The 7,695-nt window shown below is 38.2% G+C and overlaps 2 non-coding genes across 2 annotated transcripts; one reads left to right on the top strand and one right to left on the bottom strand.

The window, feature by feature from the left end:
* Positions 1-5,823: 5,823 nt before the first annotated feature.
* On the bottom strand, positions 5,824-5,896 carry TRNAK-CUU (transfer RNA lysine (anticodon CUU)). The gene has a single exon. It is a non-coding gene; the product is annotated as a tRNA-Lys (tRNA).
* A 1,092-nt stretch (positions 5,897-6,988) lies between these two features.
* TRNAK-CUU (transfer RNA lysine (anticodon CUU)) lies at positions 6,989-7,061 on the top strand. Its single transcript has one exon. It is a non-coding gene; the product is annotated as a tRNA-Lys (tRNA).
* Positions 7,062-7,695: the final 634 nt, after the last annotated feature.

The raw sequence follows: 7,695 nt of genomic DNA, 5'->3' as shown, positions 1-7,695 counted from the left end.
TACTGTACAGCGACAACAACAAAGGGGCCAAATACTTCCTTCAAAAGTGGTGTGATTTAGTTTCAATGTGCTTAACTTCATGGACTATCATCAGCGAGGGTCTTCACCAGTGTTGCAACTAAAACTTAAAATGATTCAGTGTTGATATCTGACTTAAATCTCAAAATTTGATGTGCCTGTGACATGTGAATAATCTTAAACTGGCTATAAAACCTCTGAGAAACCCCTTCCAAGAAGAGAATATGGACTTACACAGTCAAATTATCAGTCAGGTGACAAAACTTTTTGTATATGGGTAGGTATTGTCGAAAAACCAACTTTTCAATTGAGCTATCTACATGAGCTGTTCTATACTAGGTTTAGGTATTAACATTATAATTGTGTTCTTTTTTCCACACACTCAATTGTTCCAAATAAAACTTTGTACACTGAACGTTTGTATTATTTATTTATTCACAGTTCAAGGTACAGTATACATTTTCTTCAAGTGAAAAGCTTAGGTACAATAGGTGGCAAAGAAAACTGGTCTTACCACATAAACAGTGATTGTTCCACAGATTGAGTGTGAGTGGGTGAACCTGTCACCATACAAGCTATGCTAAAAACAACTTTGTCTTACTAACCTAATGTTTGTTTGGATAATAGTGGAGTTCCAAATTAGCAAAGGTAGGTGAAATGTAGTGATTGAAAGTTTCTAAAGAGAAACAATTTGCTTCTAATTCAATACACCATTTCACAGGACGTACTACTTTTACTAATCAAATGTGAACTCGAGTTACACATTACTTGCAAATAAACTATTTTTGGTTAGTAGACATTTTACAAGTAACCTTGTAGGTGAATGATGTTCAAGTTAACTAATGGAGCTAATTAAATATCAGTACTTACCTTACCCTGTAGAGATGGGAAAAAACATTGACAATCAGTTATAAAAAAAGCCTTTTTATTAACATCATACAATGTAAAACCACTTAAACACTATGGTGTGTTGATAACACTACAAAACAGAAGGATACAATAAAACTATCAGTTACATAGGTCACTAAATTGCACCACTTTTGAGGGAAGTATTTACCCTCTTTTGTGATCCCTGTATAGTAAAGCAACTTATCTTCAAACATCTGCAGGCCTTCCTAGTCCATTGTTTTTATCACTTTAAATCGTTTGGTAGTGTTATGAAGAGGCTTGAGATAGGTGATTCGGTCATCCTCATTAAATATTTGCAAGCAAAACCAGTGCTTTCTTAAAGAATTTTGCTACAAAGTAAATAAGTTTAGTAGAGACATTGAATGAGGTTATGACCGCAACTTACCAGATTTTTGGACTGTAGCTCCTGATAAAGTGTTTTTATCATGATTTATTTGTATTTTCTTCGCGGTATGTAGGTAGTAACTCAAAATTATTACTAAATAAACTTGTTTTGAATGTTTTGATTACAGAATGACTGACAACGATTTGTTATGATTTTGAAAGGTTGGTAGCACGACCGGATATAAACTTTCCATAACGACCGCTTGGCGGGAGATTTAAAATTTCCGAATTTTAGATCCGTTTTTCGTCTTAATGGTCAAATCTACGGTATTGAAAAAATTACAAGTAGATAGCCGAAAATGTGCTCTACAATTTTTATCTAAAGCGTTTTTCCATTAAATGAACCGTACAGGCGCAAAAAAATCAAAACCATTTTCCCATGTTAATCTCCTATGTCCAGGGTGCTCTTGGACACCTGGTATATTTGGCTAAAAGTCATTCAAATGTCACACAATGTTTTCAAAGAACAAGTTGGCTATGATAGAATGTCACATTCTTTTATTATTGTTTGACAGTGATTCGTCAAACTCAAATACATTATTTTTTTCTAGTAAGTTTTTTTGGATGCGTTACAAAGGTTTTGTTGTTATAACTTAGTAGAAGACAAGTTTCATTTTTGTTTTAAAATGGATCCTAATTGTAGGGGTAAGTAGTAAGTTTTTCACATAAAAATGTTTGATCATTTTGATACTTTTAAATATTATACATAGGGGCACCCTGCTCGTATCGAGCGGGTACCGCTTGGCGGCACTTCAGAAGGCCTTACGCCCATACCCCCACACCCACGCATCTACACACCCCCTCTTGGACAGTGTTCAATACTAAGAGTTATGCAGCGCCGAATAAAGAAGTCATGCTTGTACTACGTTTGTTGTTTCTGTTCCTGCGCTACCCCCTAAACGTGACATGGTGGAGGCGCCTCGTTTGATCTCGGACTACTGATCTTCATATCAGTAGTCACACCCCAGCTCTACCCCTGACGCTACGACCCTCCCAAAAAATGAAGATGTTGAAGATTTTGAAGGACCAGTTTACAGACTCGCATTTGCCCGAATCGAGTAGGGTAAAGTAAAGAGCGACCTGGAGGACGCCCTAAAACAACAGAGTCTATGCAGTGCAGATGAGCACAATAATAAGTATAATTTATATTAATTTAATAAAGGTAAAATTTAACTGAGTAATTGGGTATAGTAGAAATAAGTATATAATTTGCATAGTTGCAGTTTAGTAATAACATTGTCTCAATTTTCTAAGCCAGTGACCTAGGTTCCTTGCTGAGACAGCAAAATAGTGCAAGTATCGTGTGTTTATTTAAAACTAGGTCAAGTGCAAGTACTTGATATAGGATTCTTTGTTTATTAATTTAAAAAATATATATATATTGTTTATTTCAGTGGCCACCGGACGACCTTGTTGCGTCTATCAACGCATTGCCATATCATTTAAGGAAGTAAAGCAGCAAGTCTTGGAGAAGCTGACATCTTCAGATGGGTCCCGCCACGACGGTTCTACTTACACCCGTGTGCACCCAGAGTCTTTTAATAAGTCGAGCTGAAGAAGCATCTCCAAATGTGCTCACGTTAATTAAGAAGAAGTATACATGTCCAATGATAGGTGTGCTAAAGGAGCACGCAAAAGGACACAGTAGGAAGAAGTGAAGCTAAGCGATGAAGTTTGCCGCTTAGAGAATACAGTGCCAAGAGACGGCACTACGAGATGAAGCCTAGGTGAAGCGTTTCCACTTAGATGATGGTGCCCAAAGGAGTATACAATACAATGTGCAGTTGACGTAAATTTTGGCCAAAATGGAGAGCAAGAAGATAGACGCAACACAAGGTTGAAAGGTGACCCAAGGAAAGAATTAATTTTTTTGTGGCTGAAAACATTATCTAGGAATCTAGAAGTAGTTTTAAGAGAAAAGTGTTTATATTTTTGGAATAAAGTTTTTCCCATACCCTCTCTAGCAAATAAGCAACATCGGTTAATTTTAAGATTCATATGGAAAAAGGAAAGACGAGAAATTTATTTTGTAATATAGAATTTTAGTGTTCGGGGCGAACACTTGTTGGAAGGGGGAGATGTCACGAATAACATAAGTTGCACCATGTTCCGGTACCTAGTCTGGCCCCGGTCTCCCCCAGTGCACTGCCGAATCAGCGAGACCGGCAAATTGGGGTCATGAGACGAGTATTTAATCGGCGTCTCAAGCCATCGACGACTACCGAACTCTGGGGTCATCCCCAGAGGGAGGTCACGAGCGACAGTCCGAACTTCCTAGTGCCCGGACGGCTCGTTACCCTGTTGCAGTACCTAAAGTAAGTCCTTTGGGCGTGTCGGACATAGGGGCACCCTGCTCGTATCGAGCGGGTACCGCTTGGCGGCACTTCAGAAGGCCTTACGCCCATACCCCCACACCCACGCATCTACACACCCCCTCTTGGACAGTGTTCAATACTAAGAGTTATGCAGCGCCGAATAAAGAAGTCATGCTTGTACTACGTTTGTTGTTTCTGTTCCTGCGCTACCCCCTAAACGTGACAATATACTCAAAATGGAAATGCGTTTTTACGTCACTATTAAGAGACAAAATTTTGCATGTTTTTTTTTATGTTCCGCCCAATATCCCACGGGTTTGTTTAGTGTTTTGTTGAAGAAACTTACTTAATAAACTAATGCTAAACAGAAACCTTGCTCATATTTGCACATAAGTCTAAAATACGGGGTTAATTTTTTACTGACGTTTCAAAAGTTCAAAATGCTATACTTACCTATATTTTGTTCTGCTTACAGATGTGGACGAAAACTTTTTTATTATTAGTTACCAGGACCTTTTTGACATGGTTCAGAGTTTTTCCGATAAAAGTATTAATAGTAGATTCACTACTTTAGAAAATAAAATTTTAGAACTGACGAAAAATGAGCAACTCAGCAAGAACGAAAAAAGAAATTTATCAAGATTTAAATCAGATTTTGTAAAAAAATGGTTGGTTTCGTGTCGATCTAAAGACAGATTCATACAAACACATGCAAAATTGTTGAGTTTGCAAATTAAATTTTTCAAAAGAAGCAATCAAGTCAAACGAAAATCAAGCAATAAAGGTTGTTACGTACGAAATAGAGTTTTCGTCCGTTAACTCGTTTGATTTGTGTTTTTAATGTCCGTGGGCCTAGTTACACTAGTAGACCGATTCCGATCGCTTAAAACCTCCAATTGCACTTTGTGCACATTTTGTTGTAAATGTGGGTGCGTGACCTGATAAGTTATCAGGTGCCGTAGTCACGTGATTAGTTTCGATTTTTGTCGGGGCAGCGTCGGTTTGTGGTCGTGTTTCTTTGTGTCAGGTGCCATGTGCCTATTTAATCACCCCACTTTGTGATATCGGTCTCTTTACCACTACAGCACTCGAACTGCCGACATCTGACTTTTTTCTGAGCGGTGTGGCGCGTGTGTGAATTTGAATTTTTAATCCGTAAACATCTGGCCGAATTACAGGTAAATTGGTTTTATTGTTAGTTCTTTTGAATTATTTTGTATCGGCCCAATTTTCCAACACAGTATTGTGTTCGGCCCAACCGGAGATTCAGGGACTTTTCCAACCGGATATTCAGAGATTTTTCCAACCGGATATCCAGAGATTTTTCCAACCGGAGATTCAGGGACTTTTCCAACCGAGATTCAGAGACTTTTCTAGCCGGAGATTCAAAGACCTTTCCGACCGGAATTTCAAGGGTTTTCCCGACCGAATAACATTTCAATCGGGGACTGAATCAGCCTGACTGGGACTGCTTTGTCCAGAGTTTTCCGGACCAACCCACGTGTTGGAAAAGCCGACCACCGGCTCCAGTTTTATTTAATTTAATTTAATTTTTATTTTTTTTTAGTTATATTAGTTTGCTCTAAACAACTTCAACACTTGTCATCACCTCTGGTCACCTTTTTGGTTGCCGGAACAAGTGTTGAAGCTGTTTGTTCGTTTTCCCTGGCGTTCTGCTGTTTTCTGCCTTAGGTACCTGTCACCAGTCTCTGGACCCCATATCCTACCTGGAAATTAGCGGTGGCCACTACTGACTACTGGGAAGAGGATACTGGAGGTTCCAGGACCTAAACGTCGTCTTAAGAACTGGTAAGGGCAGTTAGAGACAGTTTGGCACTGGGAAAACTTTTCCTGTTTTTTTTTTTAAAATTTAAAATTTATCTTGATTTTTCATTTTATTTTAAATTCAACTTCAATTTTGTTTTCTTTTATTTTTCCTTGTTAATTCTTTCGATAATTTGTTTCTCGGCAACTTTTGTAAATTTTTGTAAAGTTGTAAATATTGTAGTTTTGTTTTTTAACTTGTAATATACACGTGTACATATACAACAAATAGTTCGTTTGATTTCCTGCAGTATGTCCAAGTGTGTTCATCTATAGCTAGTTATGAACTCATGCAATTAATCCACGACCTTGAGCTATCTAATTAAAGAATGTTGAAATCTCATTAACGTGAGGTTTCATCATAACAAATTGGCGCCCAACGTGGGGCACGAACCCACGACCCTGAGATTAAGAGTCTCATGCTCTACCCACTGAGCTAGCCGGGCCGCACCCTACAGAATACTCTAATATTCCCTTTCAAATCCTGGATCACATTATGCCAGATTCGTCTTTCAGACTCGAACCAGATGAGTTCTTGCTTCAAACCAATAATCTGATCTTCTAAGGCTTTGTTTTTCTTTATAGACTCACTCAGTTGGTCATTCAAACTGTGTATTTTTTCCCAGGACTCTTTGGCGTCTTTCAACAGTTTTTTATTTTCAGTTTGCAATTGTTGTTTCCAATGCAAAGCATCAGTTTCAGCACCTAATTTTTCGTAAAGCTGTTGGTTTTGTTGAGTCAAACCTTTCACTTGAGCTCTCAATTCTTCAATTTCTAAAACATCTTGTTTCATAGTTTTCAGTGCATTTTGGCTAATTTGGTACTTTTCATTCAACTGAGTAAATCTAGCCTTATAGTCCCAATCAGGGATATTTTTAAACACCTTGGGTTTTGATGCTCCATCTTCAGATTGACTACCCAAAGGTCGTTTTGTACGCACTGGTGGCTTGGTGGTTTTAAGGGTGGCTGTTGGGATGGCTGGGGCTGTTTTGATGGGTGCAGCCCTAGCACTCACATTAAGTTTGACCTTAGCTAAATTGTTTAATGGCTGCTGATCTGTGACAGTCGTTAAATCCGAGACAGAGCGCGAACGTCTTAAAGGGGCGCTCATAATTGCATTTTGACTTGTGGAAGCTCGAGCTGCCTGAGCTTCGGATAATAAAACTTTAAACTTGGGCAATTTAGAGCGTTGCATGTTAATTAATTAATATGATTGAAGAATTGAGAGCTCAAGTGAAAGGTTTGACTCAACAAAACCAACAGCTTTACGAAAAATTAGGTGCTGAAACTGATGCTTTGCATTGGAAACAACAATTGCAAACTGAAAATGAAAAACTGTTGAAAGACGCCAAAGAGTCCTGTGAAAAAATACACAGTTTGAATGACCAACTGAGTGAGTCTATAAAGAAAAACAAAGCCTTAGAAGATCAGATTATTGGTTTGAAGCAAGAACTCATCTGGTTCGAGTCTGAAAGACGAATCTGGCATAATGTGATCCAGGATTTGAAAGAGAATATTAGAGTATTCTGTAGGGTGCGGCCCGGCTAGCTCAGTCGGTAGAGCATGAGACTCTTAATCTCAGGGTCGTGGGTTCGTGCCCCACGTTGGGCGCCAATTTGTTATGATGAAACCTCACGTTAATGAGATTTCAACATTCTTTAATTAGATAGCTCAAGGTCGTGGATTAATTGCATGAGTTCATAACTAGCTATAGATGAACACACTTGGACATACTGCAGGAAATCAAACGAACTATTTGTTGTATATGTACACGTGTATATTACAAGTTAAAAAACAAAACTACAATATTTACAACTTTACAAAAATTTACAAAAGTTGCCGAGAAACAAATTATCGAAAGAATTAACAAGGAAAAATAAAAGAAAACAAAATTGAAGTTGAATTTAAAATAAAATGAAAAATCAAGATAAATTTGAAATTTAAAAAAAAAAAACAGGAAAAGTTTTCCCAGTGCCAAACTGTCTCTAACTGCCCTTACCAGTTCTTAAGACGACGTTTGGGTCCTGGAACCTCCAGTATCCTCTTCCCAGTAGTCAGTAGTGGCCACCGCTGATTTCCAGGTAGGAAATGGGGTCCAGAGACTGGTGACAGGTACCTAAGGCAGAAAACAGCAGAACACCAGGGAAAACGAACAAACAGCTTCAACACTTGTTCCGGCAACCAAAAAGGTGACCAGAGGTGATGACAAGTGTTGAAGTTGTTTAGAGCAAACTAATATAACTAA

This window comes from Ips typographus, linkage group LG9 (genome assembly GCF_016097725.1).
Source record: "Ips typographus isolate SLU linkage group LG9, UJ_Ityp_2.0, whole genome shotgun sequence".
NCBI lineage: Eukaryota > Metazoa > Arthropoda > Insecta > Coleoptera > Curculionidae > Ips > Ips typographus.
This window is presented reverse-complemented; position numbering and strand designations above follow the sequence as displayed.